Here is a 23,927-nt window from a genome sequence, read left to right as displayed (position 1 = left end):
GCGAAACGCAACCGGTATCATTCGTTTCCACAAATTAAAGGTCGAAAAAATAGGAAAACTGGGCAACAGTCATTCATTACTGCTCCAGACAGTGCACCCCTCCCGACCTAATTAAAATCTCATGAGCAAACAAAAAATCTGCACCGCCTTTGCCCCGGGTGAGGATTGAACTCACGACCTTCAGATTATGAGACTGACGCGCTGCCTACTGCGCTACCGAAGCGGACAGGGGTCACTTGAAAACACAACCGGTATCAATAGTTTCCACAAGTTAAAAATTGAAACAGTAAGAAAACCGAGCAACAGTCAATTATTACTGCTCCAGACAGCGCACCCCTCACGACCTAATTAAACTCTCATAAGCAAACAAAAAATGTGTACCGCCTTTACCCTGGGTGTGTATGGAACTCACGACCTTCAGATTATGAGACTGACGCGCTGCCTACTGCGCTTCCGAGGCGGACAGGTGTCTCTGGGAAACACAACCGGCATCAATAGTTCCCACAAATTAAAGGTTGAAAAAATAAGAAAACCGAGCAACTGTCAATTATTACTGCTCCAGACAGCGCACCGCTCACGACCTAATTAAACTCTCATAAGCAAACAAAAAATGTGTACCGCCTTTACCCTGGGTGTGTATTGAACTCACGACCTTCAGATTATGAGACTGACGCGCTGCCTACTGCGCTTCCGAGGCGGACAGGTGTCTCTGGGAAACACAACCGGCATCAATAGTTCCCACAAATTAAAGGTTGAAAAAATAAGAAAACCGAGCAACTGTCATTCATTACTGCTCCTGACAGCGCACTCCTCACGACCTAATTAAACTGTCATAAGCAAACAAAAAACTGCACCGCCTTTGGCCTGGGTGATAATTGAACTCACGACCTTCAGATTATGAGACTGACGCGCTGCCTACTGCGCTACCGAGGCTTTTTTTTCTTTATTGCCTGCTTCGCAAACAGTACAAATCAATATAGGAATACAGTGCAGTGTCACGTGTAAAAGTGCTGTCACATCTTCATACTGTGCTACCGAGGCGGACAGGTGTCACTGGGAAACACAACCGGTATCAATAGTTCCCTCAAGCTAAAGGTCGAAAAAGTAAGAAAACTCAGCAACAGTCATTCATTACTGCTCCAGACAGCGCACCCCTCAAGACCTAATTAAACTCTCATAAGCAAACAAAAAAACTGCACCGCCTTTGGCCCGGGTGAGGATTGAACTCACGACCTTCAGATTATGAGCCTGACGCGCTGCCTACTGCGCTACCGAGGCGGACAGGTGTTACCGGAAAACACAACAGGTATCAATAGTTCCCACAAGTTAAAGGTCGAAAAAGTAAGAAAACTCAGCAACAGTCATTCATTACTGCTTCAGACAGCGCACCCCTCACGACCTAATTAAACTCTCATAAGCAAACAAAGAACTGCACCACCTTTGCCCCGGGTGAGGATTGAACTCACGACCTTCAGATTATGAAACTGACGCGCTGCCTACTGCGCTACCGAGGCAGACAGGTGTCATTGGGAAACACAACCAGTATCAATAGTTCCCACAAGTTAAAAATTGAAAAAGTAAGAAAACTCAGCAACAGTCATTCATTACTGCTCCAGACAGCGCACCCCTCACGACCTAATTAAACTCTTATAAGCAAACAAATATCTGCACCACCTTTCCCCGGGTGAGAATTGAACTCACGACCTTCAGATTATGAGACTGACGCGCTGCCTACTGCGCTACCGAGGCGGACAGGGGTCACGGGGAAACGCAACCGGTATCATTCGTTTCCACACATAAAGGTCGAAAAAATAAGAAGACTGGGCAACAGTCATTCATTACTGCTCCAGACAGTGCACCCCTCACGACCTAATTAAACCCTCATAAGCAAACAAAACATCTGCACCGCCTCTGCCCCGGGTGAGGATTGAACTCACGACCTTCAGATTATGAGACTGACGCGCTGCCTACTGGGCTACCGAGGCGGACAGGTGTCACTGGAAAACGCAACAGGTATCAAAAGTTCCCACAAGTTAAAGATCGAAAAAGTAAGAAAACTCAGCAACAGTCATTCATTACTGCTTCAGACAGCGCACCCCTAACGACCTATTTAAACTCTCATAAGCAAACAAAGAACTGCACCACCTTTGCCCCGGGTGAGGATTGAACTCACGACCTTCAGATTATGAAACTGACGCGCTGCCCACTGCGCTACCGAGGCGGACAGGTGTCATTGGGAAACACAACCAGTATCAATAGTTCCCACAAGTTAAAAATTGAAAAAATAAGAAAATTCAGCAACAGTCATTCATTACTGTTCCAGACAGCGCACCCCTCACGACCTAATTAAACTCTCATAAGCAAACAAAAAAACTGCATCGACATTGGCCCGCCTTAGGATTGAACTCACGACCTTCAGATTACGAGACTGACGCGCTGCCTACTGCGCTACCGACGCGGACAGGGGTCACTGGGAAACGCAACCGGTATACTTAGTTCCCACAAATTAAAGGTGGAAAAAGTAAGAAAACTGAGCAACAGTCATTTATTACTGCTCCAGACAGTGCACCCCTCACGACCTAATTAAACTCTCATGAGCAAACAAAAAATCTGCACCAAAGTTGCCCCGGGTGAGGATTGAACTCACGACCTTCAGATTATGAGACTGACGCGCTGCCTAGTGCGCTTCCGAGGCAGACAGGGGTCACTGGGAAACGCAACCGGTATCATTAGTTCCCACAAACTATAGGTCGAAAAAGTAAGAAAACTGAGCAACAGTCATTCATTACTGCTCCAGACAGCGCAACCCTCACGACCCAATAAATCTCTCATAGGAAAACAAAAAAAATCTGCAACACCTTTGCCCCGGGTGGGGATTGAACTCACGACCTTCAGATTATGAGACAGACGTGCTGCTTTTGCACTACCGAGGCAGACAGGGGTCACTGAGAAACGCAACCGGTATCATTATTTCCCACAAATTAAAGGTCGAAAAAGTAAGAAAACCGAGCAACAGTCATTCATTACTGCTCCAGACAGTGCACCCCTCACGACCTAATTAAACTCTCATAAGCAAACAAAAATTCTGCACCGCCTTTGCCCCGGATGTGGATTGAACTCACGACCTTGAGATTATGAGACTGACGCACCGCCTACTGCGCTACCGAGGCGGACTGGTGTCACTGGGAAACACAACCGGTATCAATAGTTCCCACAAGTTAAAGGTCGAAAAAGTAAGAAAACTCAGCAACAGTCATTCATTACTGCTCCAGACAGCGCACCCTTCACAACCTAATTAAACTCTCATAAGCAAAGAAACCAACTACACCGCCTTTGCCCCGGGTGAGGATGGAACTCACGACCATCAGATTATGAGACTGACGCGCTGCCTACTGCGCTACCGAGGCGGACAGGGGTCACTGCGAAACGCAACCGGTATCATTAGTTCCCACAAATTAAAGGTCGAAAAAGTAGGAAAAGCGAGCAACAGTCATTCATTACTTCTCCAGACAGTGCACCCCTCACGACCTAATTAAACTCTCATAAGCAAACAAAACATATTCACCGCCTTTGCCCCGGGAGAGGATTGAACTCACGACCTTCAGATTACGAGACTGACGCGCTGCCTACTGCGCTACCGACGCGGACAGGGGTCACTGGGAAACACAACCGGTAACATTAGTTCCCACAAATTAAAGGTTGAAAAAATAAGAAAACCGAACAACTGTCATTCATTACTGCTCAAGACAGTGCACCCCTCACGACCTAATTAAACTCTCATGAGCAAACAAAAAATCTGCAACAAATTTGCCCCGGGTGAGGATTGAACTCACGACCTTCAGATTATGAGACTGACGCGCTGCCTACTGCGCTACCGAGGCAAACAGGCGTCACTGGGAAACACAACCGGTATCAATAGTTCTCACATGTTAAAGGTCGAAAAAGTAAGAAAACTCAGCAACAGTCATTCATTACTGCTCAGGACAGCGCACCCCTCACAACCTAATTAAACTGTCATAGGCTAACAAAAAATCTGCACTGCCTTTGGCCTGGGTGATAATTGAACTCACGACCTTCAGATTATGAGACTGACGCGCTGCCTACTGCGATACCGAGGCGGACAGGGATCACTGCGAAACGCAACCGGTATCATTCGTTTCCACAAATTAAAGGTCGAAAAAATAGGAAAACTGGGCAACAGTCATTCATTACTGCTCCAGACAGTGCACCCCTCCCGACCTAATTAAAATCTCATGAGCAAACAAAAAATCTGCACCGCCTTTGCCCCGGGTGAGGATTGAACTCACGACCTTCAGATTACGAGACTGACGCGCTGCCTACTGCGCTACCGAAGCGGACAGGGGTCACTTGAAAACACAACCGGTATCAATAGTTTCCACAAGTTAAAAATTGAAACAGTAAGAAAACCGAGCAACAGTCAATTATTACTGCTCCAGACAGCGCACCCCTCACGACCTAATTAAACTCTCATAAGCAAAAAAAATGTGTACCGCCTTTACCCTGGGTGTGTATTGAACTCACGACCTTCAGATTATGAGACTGACGCGCTGCCTACTGCGCTTCCGAGGCGGACACGTGTCTCTGGGAAACACAACCGGCATCAATAGTTCCCACAAATTAAAGGTTGAAAAAATAAGAAAACCGAGCAACTGTCATTCATTACTGCTCCTGACAGCGCACTCCTCACGACCTAATTAAACTGTCATAAGCAAACAAAAAACTGCACCGCCTTTGGCCTGGGTGATAATTGAACTCACGACCTTCAGATTATGAGACTGACGCGCTGCCTACTGCGCTACCGAGGCTTTTTTTTTCTTTATTGCCTGCTTCGCAAACAGTACAAATCAATATAGGAATACAGTGCAGTGGCACGTGTAAAAGTGCTGTCACATCTTCATACTGTGCTACTGAGGCGGACAGGTGTCACTGGGAAACACAACCGGTATCAATAGTTCCCTCAAGCTAAAGGTCGAAAAAGTAAGAAAACTCAGCAACAGTCATTCATTACTGCTCCAGACAGCGCACCCCCCAAACCTAATTAAACTCTCATAAGCAAACAAAAAAACTGCACCGCCTTTGGCCCGGGTAAGGATTGAACTCACGACCTTCAGATTATGAGCCTGACGCGCTGCCTACTGCGCTACCGAGGCGGACAGGTGTCACTGGAAAACACAACAGGTATCAATAGTTCCCACAAGTTAAAGGTCGAAAAAGTAAGAAAACTCAGCAACAGTCATTCATTACTGCTTCAGACAGCGCACCCCTCACGACCTAATTAAACTCTCATAAGCAAACAAAGAACTGCACCACCTTTGCCCCGGGTGAGGATTGAACTCACGACCTTCAAATTATGAAACTGACGCGCTGCCTACTGCGCTACCGAGGCAGACAGGTGTCATTGGGAAACACAACCAGTATCAATAGTTCCCACAAGTTAAAAATTGAAAAAGTAAGAAAACTCAGCAACAGTCATTCATTACTGCTCCAGACAGCGCACCCCTCACGACCTAATTAAACTCTTATAAGCAAACAAATATCTGCACCACCTTTCCCCGGGTGAGAATTGAACTCACGACCTTCAGATTATGAGACTGACGCGCTGCCTACTGCGCTACCGAGGCGGACAGGGGTCACGGGGAAACGCAACCGGTATCATTCGTTTCCACAAATAAAGGTCGAAAAAATAAGAAGACTGGGCAACAGTCATTCATTACTGCTCCAGACAGTGCACCCCTCACGACCTAATTAAACCCTCATAAGCAAACAAAACACCTGCACCGCCTCTGCCCCGGGTGAGGATTGAACTCACGACCTTCAGATTATGAGACTGACGCGCTGCCTACTGGGCTACCGAGGCGGACATGGGTGACTGGCAAACGCAACCGGTATCATTCGTTTCCACAAATTACAGGTCGAAAAAATAAGAAAATTCAGCAACAGTCATTCATTACTGTTCCAGACAGCGCACCCCTCACGACCTAATTAAACTCTCATAAGCAAACAAAAAAACTGCATCGACATTGGCCCGCCTTAGGATTGAACTCACGACCTTCAGATTATGAGACTGACGCGCTGCCTACTGCACTACCGAGGCGGACAGGTGACACTGGGAAGCACAACCGGCATCAATAGTTCCCACAAGTTAAAGGTCGAAAAAGTAAGAAAACTCAGCAGCAGTCATTCATTACTGCTCCAGACAGCGCACCCCTCACGACATAATTAAACTCTCATAAGCAAACAAAAAACTTCAGCGCCTTTGCCCCGGGTGAGGATTGAACTCACGACCTTGAGATTATGAGACTGACGCGCCGCCTACTGCGCTACCGAGGCGGACTGGTGTCACTGGGAAACACAACCGGTATCAATAGTTCCCACAAGTTAAAGGTCGAAAAAGTAAGAAAACTCAGCAACAGTCATTCATTACTGCTCCAGACAGCGGCCCCTTCACGACCTAATTAAACTCTCAGAAGCAAAGAAGCCATAGTCACCGCCTTTGCCCCGGGAGAGGATTGAACTCACGATCTTCAGATTACGAGACTGACGCGCTGCCTACTGCGCTACCGACGCGGACAGGGGTCACTGGGAAACGCAACCGGTATCATTAGTTCCCACAAATTAAAGGTGGAAAAAGTAAGCAAACTGAGCAACAGTCATAATTTACTGCTCCAGACAGTGCACCCCTCACGACCTAATTAAACTTTCATGAGCAAACAAAAAATCTGCAACAAATTTGCCCCGGGTGAGGATTGAACTCACGACCTTCAGATTATGAGACTGACGCGCTGCCTACTGCGCTACCGAGGCGAACAGGTGTCACTGGGAAACACAACCGGTATCAATCGTTCCCACATGTTAAAGGTCGAAAAAGTAAGAAAACTCAGCAACAGTCATTCATTACTGCTCAGGACAGCGCACCCCTCACGACCTAATTAAACTCTCATAGGCAAACAAAAAATCTGCACCGCCATTGGCCCGGGTGTGGATTGAACTCACGATCTTCAGATTATGAGACTGAAGCGCCGCCTACTGCGCTACCGAGGCGGACTGGTGTCACTGGGAAACACAACCGGTATCAATAGTTCCCACAAGTTAAAGGTCGAAAAAGTAAGAAAACTCAGCAACAGTCATTCATTACTGCACAAGACAGCGCACCCTTCACGACCTAATTAAACTCTCATAAGCAAACAAAACAACTACACCGCCTTTGCCCCGGGTGAGGATGGAACTCACGACCTTCAGATTATGAGACTGACGCGCTGCCTACTGCGCTACCGAGGCGGACAGGGGTCACTGCGAAACGCAACCGGTATCATTAGTTCCCACAAATTAAAGGTCGAAAAAGTAGGAAAAGCGAGCAACAGTCATTCATTACTTCTCCAGACAGTGCACCCCTCACGACCTAATTAAACTCTCATAAGCAAACAAAACATATTCACCGCCTTTGCCCCGGGAGAGGATTGAACTCACGACCTTCAGATTACGAGACTGACGCGCTGCCTACTGCGCTACCGACGCGGACAGGGGTCACTGGGAAACACAACCGGTATCATTAGTTCCCACAAATTAAAGGTTGAAAAAATAAGAAAACCGAACAACTGTCATTCATTACTGCTCAAGACAGTGCACCCCTCACGACCTAATTAAACTCTCATGAGCAAACAAAAAATCTGCAACAAATTTGCCCCGGGTGAGGATTGAACTCACGACCTTCAGATTATGAGACTGACGCGCTGCCTACTGCGCTACCGAGGCAAACAGGCGTCACTGGGAAACACAACCGGTATCAATAGTTCTCACATGTTAAAGGTCGAAAAAGTAAGAAAACTCAGCAACAGTCATTCATTACTGCTCAGGACAGCGCACCCCTCACAACCTAATTAAACTGTCATAGGCTAACAAAAAATCTGCACTGCCTTTGGCCTGGGTGATAATTGAACTCACGACCTTCAGATTATGAGACTGACGCGCTGCCTACTGCGATACCGAGGCGGACAGGGATCACTGCGAAACGCAACCGGTATCATTCGTTTCCACAAATTAAAGGTCGAAAAAATAGGAAAACTGGGCAACAGTCATTCATTACTGCTCCAGACAGTGCACCCCTCCCGACCTAATTAAAATCTCATGAGCAAACAAAAAATCTGCACCGCCTTTGCCCCGGGTGAGGATTGAACTCACGACCTTCAGATTATGAGACTGACGCGCTGCCTACTGCGCTACCGAAGCGGACAGGGGTCACTTGAAAACACAACCGGTATCAATAGTTTCCACAAGTTAAAAATTGAAACAGTAAGAAAACCGAGCAACAGTCAATTATTACTGCTCCAGACAGCGCACCCCTCACGACCGAATTAAACTCTCATAAGCAAAAAAAATGTGTACCGCCTTTACCCTGGGTGTGTATTGAACTCACGACCTTCAGATTATGAGACTGACGCGCTGCCTACTGCGCTTCCGAGGCGGACAGGTGTCTCTGGGAAACACAACCGGCATCAATAGTTCCCACAAATTAAAGGTTGAAAAAATAAGAAAACCGAGCAACTGTCATTCATTACTGCTCCTGACAGCGCACTCCTCACGACCTAATTAAACTGTCATAAGCAAACAAAAAACTGCACCGCCTTTGGCCTGGGTGATAATTGAACTCACGACCTTCAGATTATGAGACTGACGCGCTGCCTACTGCGCTACCGAGGCTTTTTTTTTCTTTATTGCCTGCTTCGCAAACAGTACAAATCAATATAGGAATACAGTGCAGTGGCACGTGTAAAAGTGCTGTCACATCTTCATACTGTGCTACTGAGGCGGACAGGTGTCACTGGGAAACACAACCGGTATCAATAGTTCCCTCAAGCTAAAGGTCGAAAAAGTAAGAAAACTCAGCAACAGTCATTCATTACTGCTCCAGACAGCGCACCCCCCAAACCTAATTAAACTCTCATAAGCAAACAAAAAAACTGCACCGCCTTTGGCCCGGGTAAGGATTGAACTCACGACCTTCAGATTATGAGCCTGACGCGCTGCCTACTGCGCTACCGAGGCGGACAGGTGTCACTGGAAAACACAACAGGTATCAATAGTTCCCACAAGTTAAAGGTCGAAAAAGTAAGAGAACTCAGCAACAGTCATTCATTACTGCTTCAGACAGCGCACCCCTCACGACCTAATTAAACTCTCATAAGCAAACAAAGAACTGCACCACCTTTGCCCCGGGTGAGGATTGAACTCACGACCTTCAAATTATGAAACTGACGCGCTGCCTACTGCGCTACCGAGGCAGACAGGTGTCATTGGGAAACACAACCAGTATCAATAGTTCCCACAAGTTAAAAATTGAAAAAGTAAGAAAACTCAGCAACAGTCATTCATTACTGCTCCAGACAGCGCACCCCTCACGACCTAATTAAACTCTTATAAGCAAACAAATATCTGCACCACCTTTCCCCGGGTGAGAATTGAACTCACGACCTTCAGATTATGAGACTGACGCGCTGCCTACTGCGCTACCGAGGCGGACAGGGGTCACGGGGAAACGCAACCGGTATCATTCGTTTCCACAAATAAAGGTCGAAAAAATAAGAAGACTGGGCAACAGTCATTCATTACTGCTCCAGACAGTGCACCCCTCACGACCTAATTAAACCCTCATAAGCAAACAAAACACCTGCACCGCCTCTGCCCCGGGTGAGGATTGAACTCACGACCTTCAGATTATGAGACTGACGCGCTGCCTACTGGGCTACCGAGGCGGACAGGGGTGACTGGCAAACGCAACCGGTATCATTCGTTTCCACAAATTAAAGGTCGAAAAAATAAGAAAATTCAGCAACAGTCATTCATTACTGTTCCAGACAGCGCACCCCTCACGACCTAATTAAACTCTCATAAGCAAACAAAAAAACTGCATCGACATTGGCCCGCCTTAGGATTGAACTCACGACCTTCAGATTATGAGACTGACGCGCTGCCTACTGCACTACCGAGACGGACAGGTGACACTGGGAAGCACAACCGGCATCAATAGTTCCCACAAGTTAAAGGTCGAAAAAGTAAGAAAACTCAGCAACAGTCATTCATTACTGCTCCAGACAGCGGCCCCTTCACGACCTAATTAAACTCTCAGAAGCAAAGAAGCCATAGTCACCGCCTTTGCCCCGGGAGAGGATTGAACTCACGATCTTCAGATTACGAGACTGACGCGCTGCCTACTGCGCTACCGACGCGGACAGGGGTCACTGGGAAACGCAACCGGTATCATTAGTTCCCACAAATTAAAGGTGGAAAAAGTAAGCAAACTGAGCAACAGTCATAATTTACTGCTCCAGACAGTGCACCCCTCACGACCTAATTAAACTTTCATGAGCAAACAAAAAATCTGCAACAAATTTGCCCCGGGTGAGGATTGAACTCACGACCTTCAGATTATGAGACTGACGCGCTGCCTACGGCGCTACCGAGGCGAACAGGTGTCACTGGGAAACACAACCGGTATCAATCGTTCCCACATGTTAAAGGTCGAAAAAGTAAGAAAACTCAGCAACAGTCATTCATTACTGCTCAGGACAGCGCACCCCTCACGACCTAATTAAACTCTCATAGGCAAACAAAAAATCTGCACCGCCATTGGCCCGGGTGTGGATTGAACTCACGATCTTCAGATTATGAGACTGAAGCGCCGCCTACTGCGCTACCGAGGCGGACTGGTGTCACTGGGAAACACAACCGGTATCAATAGTTCCCACAAGTTAAAGGTCGAAAAAGTAAGAAAACTCAGCAACAGTCATTCATTACTGCACCAGACAGCGCACCCTTCACGACCTAATTAAACTCTCATAAGCAAACAAAACAACTACACCGCCTTTGCCCCGGGTGAGGATGGAACTCACGACCTTCAGATTATGAGACTGACGCGCTGCCTACTCCGCTACCGAGGCGGACAGGGGTCACTGCGAAACGCAACCGGTATCATTAGTTCCCACAAATTAAAGGTGGAAAAAGTAAGAAAACTGAGCAACAGTCATTTATTACTGCTCCAGACAGTGCACCCCTCACGACCTAATTAAACTCTCATGAGCAAACAAAAAATCTGCAACAAATTTGCCCCGGGTGAGGATTGAACTCACGACCTTCAGATTATGAGACTGACGCGCTGCCTACTGCGCTACCGAGGCGAACAGGTGTCACTGGGAAACACAACCGGTATCAATCGTTCCCACATGTTAAAGGTCGAAAAAGTAAGAAAACTCAGCAACAGTCATTCATTACTGCTCAGGACACCGCACCCCTCACGACCTAATTAAACTCTCATAGGCAAACAAAAAATCTGCACCGCCATTGCCCCGGGTGTGGATTGAACTCACGATCTTCAGATTATGAGACTGAGCGCCGCCTACTGCGCTACCGAGGCGGACTGGTGTCACTGGAAAACACAACCGGTATCAATAGTTCCCACAAGTTAAAGGTCGAAAAAGTAAGAAAACTCAGCAACAGTCATTCATTACTGCACCAGACAGCGCACCCTTCACGACCTAATTAAACTCTCATAAGCAAACAAAACAACTACACCGCCTTTGCCCCGGGTGAGGATGGAACTCACGACCTTCAAATTATGAGACTGACGCGCTGCCTACTGCGCTACCGAGGCGGACAGGGGTCACTGCGAAACGCAACCGGTATCATTAGTTCCCACAAATTAAAGGTCAAAAAAGTAAGAAAACCGAGCAACAGAAATTCATTACTGCTCCACACAGTGCACCCCTCACGACCTAACTAAACTCTCATAAGCAAACAAAAAATCTGCACCGCCTTTGCCCCTGTGAGGATTGAACTCACGACCTTCAGATCATGAGACTGACGCGCTGCCTACTGCGCTACCGAGGCAGACAGGAGTCCCTGACAAACGCAACCGGTATCATTAGTTCCCACAAACAAAAAGGTGGAAAAGTAAGAAAACTGAGCAACAGTCATTTATTACTGCTCTAGACAGTGCACCCCTTATGACCTAATTAAACTCTCATGAGCAAACAAAAAATCTGCACCAAAGTTGCCCCGGGTGAGGATTGAACTCACGACCTTCAGATTATGAGACTGACGCGCTGCCTAGTGCGCTTCCGAGGCAGACAGGGGTCACTGGGAAACGCAACCGGTATCATTAGTTCCCACAAACTATAGGTCGAAAAAGTAAGAAAACCGAGCAACAGTCATTCATTACTGCTCCAGACAGCGCACCCCTCACGACCCAATAAATCTCTCATAGGAAAACAAAAAAATCTGCAACACCTTTGCCCCGGGTGGGGATTGAACTCACGACCTTCAGATTATGAGACAGACGTGCTGCCTTTGCACTACCGAGGCGGACAGGGGTCACTGGGAAACACAACCGGTATCATTAGTTCCTACAAATTAAAGGTCGAAAAAGTAAGAAAACTAAGCAACAGTCATCCATTACTGCTCCAGACAGCGCACCCTTCACGACATAATTAAACTCTCATAGGAAAACAAAAAAAATCTGCAACACCTTTGCCCCGGGTGGGGATTGAACTCACGACCTTCAGATTATGAGACAGACGTGCTGCTTTTGCACTACCGAGGCGGACAGGGGTCACTGGGAAACGCAACCGGTATCATTATTTCCCACAAATTAAAGGTCGAAAAAGTAAGAAAACCGAGCAACAGTCATTCATTACTGCTCCAGACAGTGCACCCCTCACGACCTAATTAAACTCTCATAAGCAAACAAAAAACTTTACCGCCTTTGCCCCGGGTGTGGATTGAACTCACGACCTTCAGATTATGAGACTGACGCGCTGCATACTGCGCTACCGAGGCGGACAGGTGTCACTGGGAAACACAACCGGTATCAATAGTTCCCACACGTTAAAGGTCGAAAAAGTAAGAAAATTCAGCAACAGTCATTCATTACTGCTCCAAACAGCGCACCCCTCACGACCTAATTAAACTCTCAAAGGCAAACAAAAATTCTGCACCGCCTTTGCCCCGGATGTGGATTGAACTCACGACCTTGAGATTATGAGACTGACGCACCGCCTACTGCGCTACCGAGGCGGACTGGTGTCACTGGGAAACACAACCGGTATCAATAGTTCCCACAAGTTAAAGGTCGAAAAAGTAAGAAAACTCAGCAACAGTCATTCATTACTGCTCCAGACAGCGCACCCTTCACAACCTAATTAAACTCTCATAAGCAAAGAAACCAACTACACCGCCTTTGCCCCGGGTGAGGATGGAACTCACGACCTTCAGATTATGAGACTGACGAGCTGCCTACTGCGCTACCGAGGCGGACAGGGGTCACTGTGAAACGCAACCGGTATCATTAGTTCCCACAAATTAAAGGTCGAAAAAGTAGGAAAAGCGAGCAACAGTCATTCATTACTTCTCCAGACAGTGCACCCCTCACGACCTAATTAAACTCTCATAAGCAAACAAAACATATTCACCGCCTTTGCCCCGGGAGAGGATTGAACTCACGACCTTCAGATTACGAGACTGACGCGCTGCCTACTGCGCTACCGACGCGGACAGGGGTCACTGGGAAACACAACCGGTTTCTTTAGTTCCCACAAATTAAAGGTTGAAAAAATAAGAAAACCGAACAACTGTCATTCATTACTGCTCAAGACAGTGCACCCCTCACGACCTAATTAAACTCTCATGAGCAAACAAAAAATCTGCAACAAATTTGCCCCGGGTGAGGATTGAACTCACGACCTTCAGATTATGAGACTGACGCGCTGCCTACTGCGCTACCAAGGCAAACAGGCGTCACTGGGAAACACAACCGGTATCAATAGTTCTCACATGTTAAAGGTCGAAAAAGTAAGAAAACTCAGCAACAGTCATTCATTACTGCTCAGGACAGCGCACCCCTCACAACCTAATTAAACTGTCATAGGCTAACAAAAAATCTGCACTGCCTTTGGCCTGGGTGATAATTGAACTCACGACCTTCAGATTATGAGACTGACGCGCTGCCTACTGCGATACCGAGGCGGACAGGGATCACTGCGAAACGCAACCGGTATCATTCGTTTCCACAAAAAAAGGTCGAAAAAATAGGAAAACTGGGCAACAGTCATTCATTACTGCTCCAGACAGTGCACCCCTCCCGACCTAATTAAAATCTCATGAGCAAACAAAAAATCTGCACCGCCTTTGCCCCGGGTGAGGATTGAACTCACGACCTTCAGATTATGAGACTGACGCGCTGCCTACTGCGCTACCGAAGCGGACAGGGGTCACTTGAAAACACAACCGGTATCAATAGTTTCCACAAGTTAAAAATTGAAACAGTAAGAAAACCGAGCAACAGTCAATTATTACTGCTCCAGACAGCGCACCCACCACGACCTAATTAAACTCTCATAAGCAAACAAAAAATGTGTACCGCCTTTACCCTGGGTGTGTATGGAACTCACGACCTTCAGATTATGAGACTGACGCGCTGCCTACTGCGCTTCCGAGGCGGACAGGTGTCTCTGGGAAACACAACCGGCATCAATAGTTCCCACAAATTAAAGGTTGAAAAAATAACAAAACCGAGCAACTGTCAATTATTACTGCTCCAGACAGCGCACCCCTCACGACCTAATTAAACTCTCATAAGCAAACAAAAAATGTGTACCGCCTTTACCCTGGGTGTGTATGGAACTCACGACCTTCAGATTATGAGACTGACGCGCTGCCTACTGCGCTTCCGAGGCGGACAGGTGTCTCTGGGAAACACAACCGGCATCAATAGTTCCCACAAATTAAAGGTTGAAAAAATAAGAAAACCGAGCAACTGTCATTCATTACTGCTCCTGACAGCGCACTCCTCACGACCTAATTAAACTGTCATAAGCAAACAAAAAACTGCACCGCCTTTGGCCTGGGTGATAATTGAACTCACGACCTTCAGATTATGAGACTGACGCGCTGCCTACTGCGCTACCGAGGCTTTTTTTTTTCTTTATTGCCTTCTTCGCAAACAGTACAAATCAATATAGGAATACAGTGCAGTGGCACGTGTAAAAGTGCTGTCACATCTTCATACTGTGCTACTGAGGCGGACAGGTGTCACTGGGAAACACAACCGGCATCAATAGTTCCCTCAAGCTAAAGGTCGAAAAAGTAAGAAAACTCAGCAACAGTCATTCATTACTGCTCCAGACAGCGCACCCCCCAAACCTAATTAAACTCTCATAAGCAAACAAAAAAACTGCACCGCCTTTGGCCCGGGTAAGGATTGAACTCACGACCTTCAGATTATGAGCCTGACGCGCTGCCTACTGCGCTACCGAGGCGGACAGGTGTCACTGGAAAACACAACAGGTATCAATAGTTCCCACAAGTTAAAGGTCGAAAAAGTAAGAAAACTCAGCAACAGTCATTCATTACTGCTTCAGACAGCGCACCCCTCACGACCTAATTAAACTCTCATAAGCAAACAAAGAACTGCACCACCTTTGCCCCGGGTGAGGATTGAACTCACGACCTTCAAATTATGAAACTGACGCGCTGCCTACTGCGCTACCGAGGCAGACAGGTGTCATTGGGAAACACAACCAGTATCAATAGTTCCCACAAGTTAAAAATTGAAAAAGTATGAAAACTCAGCAACAGTCATTCATTACTGCTCCAGACAGCGCACCCCTCACGACCTAATTAAACTCTTATAAGCAAACAAATATCTGCACCACCTTTCCCCGGGTGAGAATTGAACTCACGACCTTCAGATTATGAGACTGACGCGCTGCCTACTGCGCTACCGAGGCGGACAGGGGTCACGGGGAAACGCAACCGGTATCATTCGTTTCCACAAATAAAGGTCGAAAAAATAAGAAGACTGGGCAACAGTCATTCATTACTGCTCCAGACAGTGCACCCCTCACGACCTAATTAAACCCTCATAAGCAAACAAAACACCTGCACCGCCTCTGCCCCGGGTGAGGATTGAACTCACGACCTTCAGATTATGAGACTGACGCGCTGCCTACTGGGCTACCGAGGCGGACAGGGGTGACTGGCAAACGCAACCGGTATCATTCGTTTCCACAAATTAAAGGTCGAAAAAATAAGAAAATTCAGCAACAGTCATTCATTACTGTTCCAGACAGCGCACCCCTCACGACCTAATTAAACTCTCATAAGCAAACAAAAAAACTGCATCGACATTGGCCCGCCTTAGGATTGAACTCACGACCTTCAGATTATGAGACTGACGCGCTGCCTACTGCACTACCGAGGCGGACAGGTGACACTGGGAAGCACAACCGGCATCAATAGTTCCCACAAGTTAAAGGTCGAAAAAGTAAGAAAACTCAGCAGCAGTCATTCATTACTGCTCCAGACAGCGCACCCCTCACGACATAATTAAACTCTCATAAGCAAACAAAAAACTTCAGCGCCTTTGCCCCGGGTGAGGATTGAACTCACGACCTTGAGATTATGAGACTGACGCGCCGCCTACTGCGCTACCGAGGCGGACTGGTGTCACTGGGAAACACAACCGGTATCAATAGTTCCCACAAGTTAAAGGTCGAAAAAGTAAGAAAACTCAGCAACAGTCATTCATTACTGCTCCAGACAGCGGCCCCTTCACGACCTAATTAAACTCTCAGAAGCAAAGAAGCCATATTCACCGCCTTTGCCCCGGGAGAGGATTGAACTCACGATCTTCAGATTACGAGACTGACGCGCTGCCTACTGCGCTACCGACGCGGACAGGGGTCACTGGGAAACGCAACCAGTATCATTAGTTCCCACAAATTAAAGGTGGAAAAAGTAAGCAAACTGAGCAACAGTCATAATTTACTGCTCCAGACAGTGCACCCCTCACGACCTAATTAAACTTTCATGGGCAAACAAAAAATCTGCAACAAATTTGCCCCGGGTGAGGATTGAACTCACGACCTTCAGATTATGAGACTGACGCGCTGCCTACTGCGCTACCGAGGCGAACAGGTGTCACTGGGAAACACAACCGGTATCAATCGTTCCCACATGTTAAAGGTCGAAAAAGTAAGAAAACTCAGCAACAGTCATTCATTACTGCTCAGGACAGCGCACCCCTCACGACCTAATTAAACTCTCATAGGCAAACAAAAAATCTGCACCGCCATTGGCCCGGGTGTGGATTGAACTCACGATCTTCAGATTATGAGACTGAAGCGCCGCCTACTGCGCTACCGAGGCGGACTGGTGTCACTGGGAAACACAACCGGTATCAATAGTTCCCACAAGTTAAAGGTCGAAAAAGTAAGAAAACTCAGCAACAGTCATTCATTACTGCACCAGACAGCGCACCCTTCACGACCTAATTAAACTCTCATAAGCAAACAAAACAACTACACCGCCTTTGCCCCGGGTGAGGATGGAACTCACGACCTTCAGATTATGAGACTGACGCGCTGCCTACTCCGCTACCGAGGCGGACAGGGGTCACTGCGAAACGCAACCGGTATCATTAGTTCCCACAAATTAAAGGTGAAAAAAGTAAGAAAACTGAGCAACAGTCATTTATTACTGCTCCAGACAGTGCACCCCTCACGACCTAATTAAACTCTCATGAGCAAACAAAAAATCTGCAACAAATTTGCCCCGGGTGAGGATTGAACTCACGACCTTCAGATTATGAGACTGACGCGCTGCCTACTGCGCTACCGAGGCGAACAGGTGTCACTGGGAAACACAACCGGTATCAATCGTTCCCACAAGTTAAAGGTCGAAAAAGTAAGAAAACTCAGCAACAGTCATTCATTACTGCACCAGACAGCGCACCCTTCACGACCTAATTAAACTCTCATAAGCAAACAAAACAACTACACCGCCTTTGCCCCGGGTGAGGATGGAACTCACGACCTTCAAATTATGAGACTGACGCACTGCCTACTGCGCTACCGAGGCGGACAGGGGTCACTGCGAAACGCAACCGGTATCATTAGTTCCCACAAATTAAAGGTCAAAAAAGTAAGAAAACCGAGCAACAGAAATTCATTACTGCTCCACACAGTGCACCCCTCACGACCTAACTAAACTCTCATAAGCAAACAAAAAATCTGCACCGCCTTTGCCCCTGTGAGGATTGAACTCACGACCTTCAGATCATGAGACTGACGCGCTGCCTACTGCGCTACCGAGGCAGACAGGAGTCCCTGACAAACGCAACCGGTATCATTAGTTCCCACAAACAAAAAGGTGGAAAAGTAAGAAAACTGAGCAACAGTCATTTATTACTGCTCTAGACAGTGCACCCCTTATGACCTAATTAAACTCTCATGAGCAAACAAAAAATCTGCACCAAAGTTGCCCCGGGTGAGGATTGAACTCACGACCTTCAGATTATGAGACTGACGCGCTGCCTAGTGCGCTTCCGAGGCAGACGGGGGTCACTGGGAAACGCAACCGGTATCATTAGTTCCCACAAACTATAGGTAAAAAAAGTAAGAAAACCGAGCAACAGTCATTCATTACTGCTCCAGACAGCGCACCCCTCACGACCCAATAAATCTCTCATAGGAAAACAAAAAAATCTGCAACACCTTTGCCCCGGGTGGGGATTGAACTCACGACCTTCAGATTATGAGACAGACGTGCTGCCTACTGCGCTACCGAGGCAGACTGGGGACACTGGGAAACGCAACCGGTATCATTAGTTCCCACAAATTAAAGGTTGAAAAAATAAGAAAACCGAGCAACTGTCATTCATTACTGCTCCTGACAGCGCACTCCTCACGACCTAATTAAACTGTCATAAGCAAACAAAAAACTGCACCGCCTTTGGCCTGGGTGAGAATTGAACTCACGACCTTCAGATTATGAGACTGACGCGCTGCCTACTGCGCTACCGAGGCGGACAGGTGTCACTGGGAAACACAACCGGTATCAATAGTTCCCTCAAGTTAAAGGTCGAAAAAGTAAGAAAACTCAGCAACAGTCATTCATTACTGCTCCAGACAGCGCACCCCTCACGACCTAATTAAACTCTTATAAGCAAACAAATATCTGCACCACCTTTCCCCGGGTGAGAATTGAACTCACGACCTTCAGATTATGAGACTGACGCGCTGCCTACTGCGCTACCGAGGCGGACAGGGGTCACGGGGAAACGCAACCGGTATCATTCGTTTCCACAAATAAAGGTCGAAAAAATAAGAGGACTGGGCAACAGTCATTCATTACTGCTCCAGACAGTGCACCCCTCACGACCTAATTAAACTCTCATGAGCAAACAAAAAATCTGCACCAAAGTTGCCCCGGGTGAGGATTGAACTCACGACCTTCAGATTATGAGACTGACGCGCTGCCTAGTGCGCTTCCGAGGCAGACAGGGGTCACTGGGAAAAGCAACCGGTATCATTAGTTCCCACAAACTATAGGTCGAAAAAGTAAGAAAACCGAGCAACAGTCATTCATTACTGCTCCAGACAGCGCACCCCTCAAGACCTAATTAAACTCTCATAAGCAAACAAAAAAACTGCACCGCCTTTGGCCCGGGTGAGGATTGAACTCACGACCTTCAGATTATGAGCCTGACGCGCTGCCTACTGCGCTTCCGAGGCGGACAGGTGTCACTGGAAAACACAACAGGTATCAAAAGTTCCCACAAGTTAAAGGTCGAAAAAGTAAGAAAACTCAGCAACAGTCATTCATTACTGCTCCAAACAGCGCACCCCTCACGACCTAATTAAACTCTCAAAGGCAAACAAAAATTCTGCACCGCCTTTGCCTCGGATGTGGATTGAACTCACGACCTTGAGATTATGAGACTGACGCACCGCCTACTGCGCTACCGAGGCGGACTGGTGTCACTGGGAAACACAACCGGTATCAATAGTTCCCACAAGTTAAAGGTCGAAAAAGTAAGAAAACTCAGCAACAGTCATTCATTACTGCTCCAGACAGCGCACCCTTCACAACCTAATTAAACTCTCATAAGCAAAGAAACCAACTACACCGCCTTTGCCCCGGGTGAGGATGGAACTCACGACCTTCAGATTATGAGACTGACGCGCTGCCTACTGCGCTACCGAGGCGGACAGGGGTCACTGCGAAACGCAACCGGTATCATTAGTTCCCACAAATTAAAGGTCGAAAAAGTAGGAAAAGCGAGCAACAGTCATTCATTACTTCTCCAGACAGTGCACCCCTCACGACCTAATTAAACTCTCATAAGCAAACAAAACATATTCACCGCCTTTGCCCCGGGAGAGGATTGAACTCACGACCTTCAGATTACGAGACTGACGCGCTGCCTACTGCGCTACCGACGCGGACAGGGGTCACTGGGAAACACAACCGGTTTCTTTAGTTCCCACAAATTAAAGGTTGAAAAAATAAGAAAACCGAACAACTGTCATTCATTACTGCTCAAGACAGTGCACCCCTCACGACCTAATTAAACTCTCATGAGCAAACAAAAAATCTGCAACAAATTTGCACCGGGTGAGGATTGAACTCACGACCTTCAGATTATGAGACTGACGCGCTGCCTACTGCGCTACCGAGGCAAACAGGCGTCACTGGGAAACACAACCGGTATCAATAGTTCTCACATGTTAAAGGTCGAAAAAGTAAGAAAACTCAGCAACAGTCATTCATTACTGCTCAGGACAGCGCACCCCTCACAACCTAATTAAACTGTCATAGGCTAACAAAACATCTGCACTGCCTTTGGCCTGGGTGATAATTGAACTCACGACCTTCAGATTATGAGACTGACGCGCTGCCTACTGCGATACCGAGGCGGACAGGGATCACTGCGAAACGCAACCGGTATCATTCGTTTCCACAAATTAAAGGTCGAAAAAATAGGAAAACTGGGCAACAGTCATTCATTACTGCTCCAGACAGTGCACCCCTCCCGACCTAATTAAAATCTCATGAGCAAACAAAAAATCTGCACCGCCTTTGCCCCGGGTGAGGATTGAACTCACGACCTCCAGATTATGAGACTGACGCGCTGCCTACTGCGCTACCGAAGCGGACAGGGGTCACTTGAAAACACAACCGGTATCAATAGTTTCCACAAGTTAAAAATTGAAACAGTAAGAAAACCGAGCAACAGTCAATTATTACTGCTCCAGACAGCGCACCCCCCACGACCTAATTAAACTCTCATAAGCAAACAAAAAATGTGTACCGCCTTTACCCTGGGTGTGTATGGAACTCACGACCTTCAGATTATGAGACTGACGCGCTGCCTACTGCGCTTCCGAGGCGGACAGGTGTCTCTGGGAAACACAACCGGCATCAATAGTTCCCACAAATTAAAGGTTGAAAAAATAACAAAACCGAGCAACTGTCAATTATTACTGCTCCAGACAGCGCACCCCTCACGACCTAATAAACTCTCATAAGCAAACAAAAAATGTGTACCGCCTTTACCCTGGGTGTGTATTGAACTCACGACCTTCAGATTATGAGACTGACGCGCTGCCTACTGCGCTTCCGAGGCTTTTTTTTTTTTCTTTATTGCCTTTTAATAACCACAAGCAAAAGGATTACATACAAAATATGTACACTTAATAAAACACCAGCTTCATCTTGGCCAGTGCACTTGGTTTAAAAAGGCTTCACAGAAGCCAATTGGTCGAGCACAGGTAACCACTCGGGGGGTTCAGGCAGCGCTTTAAACACGTCTCGTGTATACAGCATACTCTCAACAAAATAGTCTCTCGCTGAACGTGCGTCTACACGCATATGTCGTACATCCATTCTTGTCCTCCACACACTATGCATGCAAAGCAACATTAACATGTCACTCGGCACTTCCCCTGCAGCTGCACACGGAAGAAAACGGATTCCAAAGGCGTTGATAGGTAGTTCTTTTTTTATAGTCCGTTGTAGTACGTCCCACAAGAACACAGCATCATGGCAGTCGAGAAAGATATGATTTATCGTTTCTGGTTTGCCGCAGATTAGACAGTTGACGGACCACGGTACAAAAAGCCCTTTACTTTTTAGCCATGGCAGTACAGGGAGAGTGCCGGTATGCACTTGAAAGAAGAATGTTTTGACAGAGGGTCTGACCGGCATTCTCTTAACACGTTTAAACACGTCACGCTCAGAACCTAGCCTGCACGAAGCTCGGTAGACGGGCACTGGCAGGAAGACATCAAGAAGGTCACGATACAGTTTCTTTTTAGTCACGTCGGACAAGTATTCGTACGAAAATCTTTCCTTGAGCAGGCGTGTAGCTGTAACTACTTCTCGCAAATAAGGACTGAGTGGTCCAGCTTCGAAAGAAAAAGATGACACGACGAAATCAGGTAAGGGGGTCTGCAGTCTTGCTTGGATCACAGTTCTCAAGAAATTGTCAGTTTGATCTCGAGCGAACATGAATCTGCTCACCAACTGCTTAAAAAACAAATGCAAAAGCCCCAGACCACCATATTTTACCCTATGAAATAAGTTGCACCGGCTCGTGCGCTCCCACTGCGACCCCCATATAAAGGTCGCGAATACTCGGTGCATTTTCTGGACAGAAGTGCGGGTCATGGTTAACACTTGTAATACATAAAACACTTTTGCAATCAGAAATACATTGCACACGGACGCTTTTGCAAACATTGATAAATTGCGACCTCCCCACTTATCAGTACAATTTTTAATGCGTTGACGTTCCTCAGACCAATACTCCGTAGCATTGCGGTAATGATCCAAAGGCACACCGAGGTACTTTCCGGGCATGATTTTCCAATTCATGTTACAGTAAACTTCGGGTGTGCTTTGCCACTGGCCATGCCAAAAGCCTAGACATTTTGGCCAACTAATTGCGCTGCCCGTTGCTGCACAGAATTCCCTAGCTATTCGTACAACTTCTTGCACACTTTCTTTGTCACTGCAAAACACTGCGACGTCATCAGCATAGGCTAAAATTCTAATTCCACTGGTCAGAAACGTATACCCTCTTATACTTGGTGTTGCAAGTATTCGTAAACAGAAGGGCTCTAAGTAAAGCGCGAAAAGGAGTGGCGACAAAGCACAACCTTGCTTCACGCTCGAGCGCACAGGAATTGAAGCACTTACTTCTTTGTTGATTACTAAATTAGCCCTACAGTCATGATACACCATTCTAACACCTTCTGTAATGACAGTTCCTACATTCACATGTTCCAGCAATAAAAACAAAATTTCATGTACAACTTTATCGAACGCTTTGTGCAGGTCTAGCTGAATCATGGCCACGCGGTCATTATTTGCATCACAGCATTCTAGAATACTTCTGGTTACGTGTATATTTGTGAATATGGTTCTGCCCTTAATCCCACATGTCTGATGCGGGCCGACAAGGGATGTGACAACACTTTGGAGCCGTCTTGCTAGGACCTTCGTGTATATTTTATAGTCAGTGTTGCTCAAACTGATAGGTCGGTAGGATTCCACTGAAAGTAGCTTTGCGGGGTCATCAGTTTTGGGGATTAATACTACGTGTGCTGTCCTAAATGAATGAGGTGTTTGCTGCTTGTCGTAGCATTCTCTGATCACTCGGTGTAATGCCAGTGCCATTTCTGTCTTAAAAAATTTGTATATGGCAGCACCAAGCCCATCCGGCCCTGGTGACTTGCCGTTACCCAGGTTATCTATAGCTGATTCAATTTCTGCCACAGTGATTTCTACTTCCAGTAGCTCCCGCTCAGAGTCTTCCAATCTCGGCATAAGGGTCAGAAAGTCCTCTTTGAATCGTTCGGGGTCATTGATTGTATGGCTAAGGAGTTGCGTATAAAACTCGACAAAGGCGTGCTTTATCTGTTCGCGGTCCCGGGTAATGTAATTGCGGTATCGAATTTCATTTATCTCTTTGTTTGCTGCATGTTTCTTTTCTTCACTGAGCACTCGCTTAGTGGGCGTTTCACCCATCCACAGCCGTTCAGTGCGAGCCCTTATCATTGCTCCGCGGTACT

The 23,927-nt window shown here is 47.0% G+C and overlaps 33 non-coding genes across 33 annotated transcripts; all 33 read right to left on the bottom strand.

Moving 5' to 3' along the window:
• Positions 1–150: 150 nt before the first annotated feature.
• TRNAM-CAU (transfer RNA methionine (anticodon CAU)) lies at positions 151–223 on the bottom strand. The gene has a single exon. It is a non-coding gene; the product is annotated as a tRNA-Met (tRNA).
• A 982-nt stretch (positions 224–1,205) lies between these two features.
• TRNAM-CAU (transfer RNA methionine (anticodon CAU)) lies at positions 1,206–1,278 on the bottom strand. Its single transcript has one exon. It is a non-coding gene; the product is annotated as a tRNA-Met (tRNA).
• A 163-nt stretch (positions 1,279–1,441) lies between these two features.
• TRNAM-CAU (transfer RNA methionine (anticodon CAU)) lies at positions 1,442–1,514 on the bottom strand. The gene has a single exon. It is a non-coding gene; the product is annotated as a tRNA-Met (tRNA).
• A 162-nt stretch (positions 1,515–1,676) lies between these two features.
• On the bottom strand, positions 1,677–1,749 carry TRNAM-CAU (transfer RNA methionine (anticodon CAU)). Its single transcript has one exon. It is a non-coding gene; the product is annotated as a tRNA-Met (tRNA).
• Positions 1,750–1,912: 163 nt separating this feature from the next.
• TRNAM-CAU (transfer RNA methionine (anticodon CAU)) lies at positions 1,913–1,985 on the bottom strand. Its single transcript has one exon. It is a non-coding gene; the product is annotated as a tRNA-Met (tRNA).
• A 163-nt stretch (positions 1,986–2,148) lies between these two features.
• TRNAM-CAU (transfer RNA methionine (anticodon CAU)) lies at positions 2,149–2,221 on the bottom strand. The gene has a single exon. It is a non-coding gene; the product is annotated as a tRNA-Met (tRNA).
• A 1,113-nt stretch (positions 2,222–3,334) lies between these two features.
• On the bottom strand, positions 3,335–3,407 carry TRNAM-CAU (transfer RNA methionine (anticodon CAU)). Its single transcript has one exon. It is a non-coding gene; the product is annotated as a tRNA-Met (tRNA).
• A 401-nt stretch (positions 3,408–3,808) lies between these two features.
• TRNAM-CAU (transfer RNA methionine (anticodon CAU)) lies at positions 3,809–3,881 on the bottom strand. The gene has a single exon. It is a non-coding gene; the product is annotated as a tRNA-Met (tRNA).
• A 401-nt stretch (positions 3,882–4,282) lies between these two features.
• On the bottom strand, positions 4,283–4,355 carry TRNAT-CGU (transfer RNA threonine (anticodon CGU)). The gene has a single exon. It is a non-coding gene; the product is annotated as a tRNA-Thr (tRNA).
• Positions 4,356–5,334: 979 nt separating this feature from the next.
• On the bottom strand, positions 5,335–5,407 carry TRNAM-CAU (transfer RNA methionine (anticodon CAU)). Its single transcript has one exon. It is a non-coding gene; the product is annotated as a tRNA-Met (tRNA).
• Positions 5,408–5,569: 162 nt separating this feature from the next.
• Positions 5,570–5,642, bottom strand: TRNAM-CAU (transfer RNA methionine (anticodon CAU)). Its single transcript has one exon. It is a non-coding gene; the product is annotated as a tRNA-Met (tRNA).
• A 163-nt stretch (positions 5,643–5,805) lies between these two features.
• Positions 5,806–5,878, bottom strand: TRNAM-CAU (transfer RNA methionine (anticodon CAU)). The gene has a single exon. It is a non-coding gene; the product is annotated as a tRNA-Met (tRNA).
• An 874-nt stretch (positions 5,879–6,752) lies between these two features.
• Positions 6,753–6,825, bottom strand: TRNAM-CAU (transfer RNA methionine (anticodon CAU)). Its single transcript has one exon. It is a non-coding gene; the product is annotated as a tRNA-Met (tRNA).
• Positions 6,826–7,226: 401 nt separating this feature from the next.
• On the bottom strand, positions 7,227–7,299 carry TRNAM-CAU (transfer RNA methionine (anticodon CAU)). Its single transcript has one exon. It is a non-coding gene; the product is annotated as a tRNA-Met (tRNA).
• A 401-nt stretch (positions 7,300–7,700) lies between these two features.
• On the bottom strand, positions 7,701–7,773 carry TRNAM-CAU (transfer RNA methionine (anticodon CAU)). The gene has a single exon. It is a non-coding gene; the product is annotated as a tRNA-Met (tRNA).
• A 401-nt stretch (positions 7,774–8,174) lies between these two features.
• On the bottom strand, positions 8,175–8,247 carry TRNAM-CAU (transfer RNA methionine (anticodon CAU)). The gene has a single exon. It is a non-coding gene; the product is annotated as a tRNA-Met (tRNA).
• Positions 8,248–9,226: 979 nt separating this feature from the next.
• Positions 9,227–9,299, bottom strand: TRNAM-CAU (transfer RNA methionine (anticodon CAU)). The gene has a single exon. It is a non-coding gene; the product is annotated as a tRNA-Met (tRNA).
• A 162-nt stretch (positions 9,300–9,461) lies between these two features.
• Positions 9,462–9,534, bottom strand: TRNAM-CAU (transfer RNA methionine (anticodon CAU)). Its single transcript has one exon. It is a non-coding gene; the product is annotated as a tRNA-Met (tRNA).
• A 163-nt stretch (positions 9,535–9,697) lies between these two features.
• Positions 9,698–9,770, bottom strand: TRNAM-CAU (transfer RNA methionine (anticodon CAU)). The gene has a single exon. It is a non-coding gene; the product is annotated as a tRNA-Met (tRNA).
• Positions 9,771–10,408: 638 nt separating this feature from the next.
• On the bottom strand, positions 10,409–10,481 carry TRNAM-CAU (transfer RNA methionine (anticodon CAU)). Its single transcript has one exon. It is a non-coding gene; the product is annotated as a tRNA-Met (tRNA).
• Positions 10,482–11,119: 638 nt separating this feature from the next.
• On the bottom strand, positions 11,120–11,192 carry TRNAM-CAU (transfer RNA methionine (anticodon CAU)). The gene has a single exon. It is a non-coding gene; the product is annotated as a tRNA-Met (tRNA).
• A 400-nt stretch (positions 11,193–11,592) lies between these two features.
• TRNAM-CAU (transfer RNA methionine (anticodon CAU)) lies at positions 11,593–11,665 on the bottom strand. Its single transcript has one exon. It is a non-coding gene; the product is annotated as a tRNA-Met (tRNA).
• A 2,059-nt stretch (positions 11,666–13,724) lies between these two features.
• TRNAM-CAU (transfer RNA methionine (anticodon CAU)) lies at positions 13,725–13,797 on the bottom strand. Its single transcript has one exon. It is a non-coding gene; the product is annotated as a tRNA-Met (tRNA).
• Positions 13,798–14,197: 400 nt separating this feature from the next.
• Positions 14,198–14,270, bottom strand: TRNAM-CAU (transfer RNA methionine (anticodon CAU)). Its single transcript has one exon. It is a non-coding gene; the product is annotated as a tRNA-Met (tRNA).
• Positions 14,271–15,489: 1,219 nt separating this feature from the next.
• Positions 15,490–15,562, bottom strand: TRNAM-CAU (transfer RNA methionine (anticodon CAU)). The gene has a single exon. It is a non-coding gene; the product is annotated as a tRNA-Met (tRNA).
• Positions 15,563–15,724: 162 nt separating this feature from the next.
• Positions 15,725–15,797, bottom strand: TRNAM-CAU (transfer RNA methionine (anticodon CAU)). Its single transcript has one exon. It is a non-coding gene; the product is annotated as a tRNA-Met (tRNA).
• Positions 15,798–15,960: 163 nt separating this feature from the next.
• TRNAM-CAU (transfer RNA methionine (anticodon CAU)) lies at positions 15,961–16,033 on the bottom strand. Its single transcript has one exon. It is a non-coding gene; the product is annotated as a tRNA-Met (tRNA).
• Positions 16,034–16,907: 874 nt separating this feature from the next.
• TRNAM-CAU (transfer RNA methionine (anticodon CAU)) lies at positions 16,908–16,980 on the bottom strand. The gene has a single exon. It is a non-coding gene; the product is annotated as a tRNA-Met (tRNA).
• Positions 16,981–17,618: 638 nt separating this feature from the next.
• TRNAM-CAU (transfer RNA methionine (anticodon CAU)) lies at positions 17,619–17,691 on the bottom strand. Its single transcript has one exon. It is a non-coding gene; the product is annotated as a tRNA-Met (tRNA).
• Positions 17,692–19,037: 1,346 nt separating this feature from the next.
• Positions 19,038–19,110, bottom strand: TRNAM-CAU (transfer RNA methionine (anticodon CAU)). Its single transcript has one exon. It is a non-coding gene; the product is annotated as a tRNA-Met (tRNA).
• An 874-nt stretch (positions 19,111–19,984) lies between these two features.
• Positions 19,985–20,057, bottom strand: TRNAM-CAU (transfer RNA methionine (anticodon CAU)). Its single transcript has one exon. It is a non-coding gene; the product is annotated as a tRNA-Met (tRNA).
• A 401-nt stretch (positions 20,058–20,458) lies between these two features.
• TRNAM-CAU (transfer RNA methionine (anticodon CAU)) lies at positions 20,459–20,531 on the bottom strand. Its single transcript has one exon. It is a non-coding gene; the product is annotated as a tRNA-Met (tRNA).
• A 401-nt stretch (positions 20,532–20,932) lies between these two features.
• Positions 20,933–21,005, bottom strand: TRNAM-CAU (transfer RNA methionine (anticodon CAU)). The gene has a single exon. It is a non-coding gene; the product is annotated as a tRNA-Met (tRNA).
• Positions 21,006–23,927: the final 2,922 nt, after the last annotated feature.

This window comes from Rhipicephalus microplus, chromosome 3 (assembly GCF_043290135.1).
Source record: "Rhipicephalus microplus isolate Deutch F79 chromosome 3, USDA_Rmic, whole genome shotgun sequence".
NCBI classification, from domain to species: domain Eukaryota; kingdom Metazoa; phylum Arthropoda; class Arachnida; order Ixodida; family Ixodidae; genus Rhipicephalus; species Rhipicephalus microplus.
Note: the sequence above shows the minus strand (reverse complement) of the source record. Positions and strands in the feature narration are given on the sequence as shown.